This window comes from Arachis stenosperma, chromosome 1 (assembly GCF_014773155.1).
Source record: "Arachis stenosperma cultivar V10309 chromosome 1, arast.V10309.gnm1.PFL2, whole genome shotgun sequence".
NCBI classification, from domain to species: domain Eukaryota; kingdom Viridiplantae; phylum Streptophyta; class Magnoliopsida; order Fabales; family Fabaceae; genus Arachis; species Arachis stenosperma.
In genome coordinates this window covers 129,502,713-129,508,158 of record NC_080377.1, presented here as the reverse complement: position 1 = coordinate 129,508,158, position 5,446 = coordinate 129,502,713, and positions in this window count along the sequence as shown.

Genomic DNA, 5,446 nt, shown 5'->3' with positions numbered 1-5,446 from the left:
GAGAGGGATTGAGTTTGAGTGATGGTTGAGGATTGGAGAAGATTGTGCGGCGTAGGAGATGGGAAAGAGAGTCTGAGTGAGGGTGTTAGCGTATTGGGTTAGGTTTAATTTAAGGGTATTTTGGATCTTTAACTTATAGTTGCGGTTTGGTTCGGTTTTGTTTAGGTTTTCTACACTAGAACCGAAAATCGAACCGAACCAAAGTAAAAACAGCAAAAATTTAATTTTTCGATTTTTGGTTTATTCGGTTCTCAGTTTTTGTGGTTCGGTCCATCGGTTTTGTTTGGTCTAGTTCGGTTTTGAACACCCCTAATACGACCTATGTCTGTCCGGAGTGCGGTGTGCTTCCCTATGACTAGGTCCAGTGCGAGTCACATTTTGGTGGTTGCATTGACGACCTGGTTTCAGTAGAGCCAGAACAACGATAAGATAGTCGATAAGGGACCAATCATATGGGGGCGCACACGCAAGATGCAATAAAAAGAAATTACCTGTAAAATGTAATCTCGTCACATGTGGGACTGGATCATCCACTGTGCCACCCGCACTCCGCAATCATTGTTGCAAGCATTTAGGCACAATGAGGATATAAACATTTTAAGTATATCACTACAATGAGAAAATTAAGTTAGATATGGTTATACACGATCTTTCGTGTTGCTGCCCTATTTCAGGTTCGACGACGTCGAAAGTCGAAGGCTTCAGTATCATGCAGTTCACCTTATCCTCATAGAAACTTCGGTCGGCAAGTATATTCTCCAAGAAAAAGCCTAAGCACCAAGTACAAGTGATTCTGTTACATTCGCATGCAAGGGATATGACTACAATGGAAAAAAAAGTATCCATTCATTACCACGTATTGCATTTGATTCTCACCGGCCTTTGTCTCCTTATCAACTTTTAGAGAGTCTAGATACGCAAATTTCAAGCTCACAAAGTCAATAATCATGAGGTACCAGTGATTATCCTTATGCATCGGCACATACACCTATTAACACAACACAGCACAGACAACATACTCAGATGAACATTGACACTAACAACTGACAAAAAATCTTGATTCAACACCGTTGACTTAAATAATACCTTGAATAAGTTATTAGCCAAGCCCATGAATTTTTTCCTAATGTATTCCAATGTTTGAGGGTAATGGTGCCCTGGGCTCAATGCAATTTGTTGCCAAGATTTCAAACGATTAGATGCCCGTCAGCCTTCTGAATCATGGATAATGTATAACAACGTGCTTCAAATCATGCAACGAAATCAATTCTAGGGATATTACCGAGAAACTAGTAAGAAGCCACCATCGCTTCAAAATTGAGTCAACAGTCATGATCCTGGTGCACATTGCGGCGGTCAAACTAAGCACCTATGAGTGTCACACATTCAGACATCATGCAAGACTCAACATATAATTGGCACACACCGGGTTTTGGTTCATTACATCGTTGATGACTTGCTGTCTGGGATATAGTGTCTAAATAGAACCTCTAGTTACTGGGCAGTGTTCATCGAGAACAAGCACTTCGCTGCAATCAGTCGAATTAACTTCATAACTGTGTTTCCAAAATCATTATGTGTACCTTACGCGAATGCAAAAAAATTTTGTAGTAAAAGTCACATGACATGTTTGTTGATCTTTAAGAGGGTGTACACCAACCTTTTCGGGAGGTCTTTACCGAATATGTATGCCGCTACTGCAAGATCCAGCCTAGCAAATTCCATTCCTTCCGGTGGGGGGAACATAAGGTCAATGCACTATTACAACAAAAAAACTTTTTCTAGAGCGTTAATGCATTACACGACCCAAAGGATTAATGGATGCAATTTTTTAGATTCCTGACCTGGGGGATCTCTCCGCCATCCATGTAATGTCCAACGTGAGTGTAGTATGTAAAGGGTGTCCCTGGACCCTTCTAATGCATGTCCTCCAGCTCGTCGGACAGTCATCGTCGCTAAACTTGAGCTTTCTCTGCGACATGAATGAGGGGTGGGTGCATGATTGATTCAAAGGCATAAAAACATGAATATACAACTAATAACAATGCTAATCAAATTTGTGGTGTTCTCAATGTGCAATTTGCTTTATGATTGGGCACACTTTCTAATGAGGAATTTTGGTAGTTAAACCTAGCAAAACCTTCTTCTGCACTACTGCTGGTGCTTTCCGACCACGAACCATCTTCGTGCCTAACTCGACATTGCTATTTACCTCAAGGTGTGGCTTTTCCTTCCCTTCAGTCGTATGGACTGCAATAGTAATTCGATAATCTTGGCATGGCCGACTACTATCTCATGTAGCGAACTTAACAACATTCTGAACCCTCACCTACAAATGCTGTAACACCGAACATTACGGGGCTATGTCCACCTATTATAATCACCTTGAAGGAAACAAAAAAACAGTATCAGTCACACCTGATGGATGGACCCAAGGAGTTGCAACACCTGAACTTCAGAGGAGTTCACATTCTCACCGGCGTCCGTCTGTCCCTCCCTGAGTAAATCATGCAGTAAAAAACTCCATCACACACAAAGGCCTTCACAACAACCCTAAACCATGTCATGCAATATATTGAAAAAGGATCGATGCGTATAATAAGTGAACTTACTTGTCCAACCTCGACACATCTCGTGCAGCCTCATTCTCCATCATGCTACTCTCAAAACACAATGTTTACTTACGAGGGAAAGGTGTATCGTGTTGTGAAACACGCATATCCATGTGCCACCTTTATACAAGTAACTAGTCCAACGAAACTTTAGTGGGCATTCGCTTCATCATATTCTGTCTGAATAAATCCCCATAACCTTTTGCTAGGATTTGGCTCCGTCGCAAAGTAACCTTCTAGCTTACTAAAACGTCGCTCCATTCTCCCCTCTCAATACGTGACACCTTTTTCTACTTATTCAATTTTCGATAATAGTTGAGTGTGACAGTACAAATAAAGCTGACAGTGATGTGACTATTTTCAACCTAAAGTTGCCACATCCAGTCCAGTTTAACTCAAGACATCAATCAATCAAAAATATTAAAATATACACAAATTTAGTGGCACTAATCAACAAATTTAGTCCTCAATTAAAAATATAATTATGCTACATACTGGACATGTCGAGATATAGTGTAGGCTCACCATGTTGCACACAGATAGATTGCATCACTCTGTGCCCCCATATTCTCGTTCTGGACGGTAGAAGATAAATTTGTATTCACGTAAATCGCCATTCATCATGTATTGCATTAATTTATGTAGGAATGCAAAGTGTATAATCAAAACCCAATCACATTTAATGGACCGATTATCATCCATGGAAAATACACTCTACTGGAACCAATAATAATTACATGCGTAGGAACAAATACAATAATCTTCCATTAACCCTCCAAAGATAGCGCCCTAAAGGACTACACCTAAACCACAGAAAATCTATCCTAACCATTAATTCACACTATACCCGTCTAGCCAATTTTAATCCTGCAACTTGAAGACATTCTCATCTTAACATGTTATTGAAAAGGGATAGTTGATCTTTCAAAACTGCGTTTTCCCGCTCAAGTTGATATATTCGGTCACAGTTCCTGTATGAGCATTGATGGTGAAGCTCCTCAAGCTGTATTTGAACACGCATGATGACACGATAGTTGTAGTCCAGTATCTTTCTACCTGTCGCATTCAACAACCTTTCAATCGCTCAGAAAGCAGCATCCTCCCAAGCATTCTCCTCTAACGTGCTTAGCTCGCCTTCAGCTGCTATCGCCAAGCCTATAGGATTTGATGGAAGAACCACAACAAAACCCACTAGCTGACCGTTGCCTAGTGCTTTTGTATCACGTTGATAGAACAGGGGAAGCCCAACACCGACCACTCATATTAGTAACATTTCCATATTCTCAACATACATGAAATCCTCTGCTTGCCATACACTCCTTCAAACAACAAAAAAGTAACACACACAAATTACGAACTTAGAATTTCAAACCACACACGTAAACCCAGTCCCGTACGATTAATAATATTACCTGTAAACATGGGATTCTAGCTGTGACGACTCACTAGTAGAGATAGTAAGGGTGTTCAAAACCGATCTGGACCGAACTAAACTGACCAACCAAACCGAAAAAATCGAAAACCGAAAAAAACCGAAAACCGATAAAACCGAAAAAAAGGTGTTTTGCAGTTTTTTTGCGGTTCGGTTCGGTTTTCAGTTCTGACCAAGAAAACCCTAACCGAACCGAACCAAATCGGTTCAGTAAAAAACCCTAAAAACCAACCCCACTCCCCCATCCCACCCCCAAACCCCAATTCTCTTGAGCGCGCCGCGAGTCTTGAGGCAGTGAGCCCTAACCCCACGCCTCCCACCCTAATCCAAAACTCTCAGCCTGACAGCCTCTCACTGTCTCACAGTCGCGCTCTCCTCTCACAGTCGAGCTCTCCTCTCTGCAGTGGCGCTCTCTTCTCACGGCGGCGAACCCACGTTCCTTCCAGTCTCCCACCACGTTCTTCGCGGACAGCAGAACCACGAAGCCCCAGCCAGCAGTAGCAGTCTAGCAGAGCACGACCCTCATCCCTCGCACCCAGCGCCAGCAGTAGCAGAGCACGACCCTCGTCCCTCGCACCCAGCAGTAGCAGAGCACGACCCTCGCAGTCGTACCCAGGAGTAGTAGAGCGCCACCCTCGCCAGCGCCACCCACAACACAGCACCCACCAATAACCGATTCAAGTCTCCCACCCAGTCACTGATTCAACATAGCACCCAGTCAGGTATGTAATTTAACTAATTTTTGTTCAATAATCATTGATTCATTGTTGCAGTTTGTTGGCATTGTTTACTTTATTGTTGGTATTGTTGTTGTTGATTCACTATTGCTGACTTGTTGTTGTTGATTCATTATTCTTGACTCAGTATCTCTCTGAAATTTTAATTCAATTTCAAACTGTATATTTGTTTGTTTTGCAGATCTCAATTAACTTAGAACCATTTGATTGTTTGCCTCTTTCACCTGTGCTTAGTGGTTCCACCCTGGTGAGTTTTAAAAATTCGTTGCCAATTATATTGTTGTTTTAATTTCAATGTTATTTTTGGTTTGTTTTATGCTGTTGAGTTACTGAAACTGCCTCTGTTGAATTACTTTTGAAGTGATTTAGTATGATTAGTATGTTTTGGAGCTTCTGGATCTTTATAGGGTTAGATTGAAATCAATATGGTAAGCTAAATTTGAATAATGAGAACAGCATCTTGATTTTGTATGGTATGAATTACTTTTGTTGGTATTGTTGTTGGTTGTTTAATGAATTTGTAAATTGCTTGATTTCGTAAACAGGATATTGATTTGGTAAATTGTTTGATTTTGTAAACAGAATCTTGATTTTGTAAATTGGCGCTAAATTTAATTTTGTTTGTTGCATGTATTTATTTATGGCTTTATGCAGTTTTTGTAAAC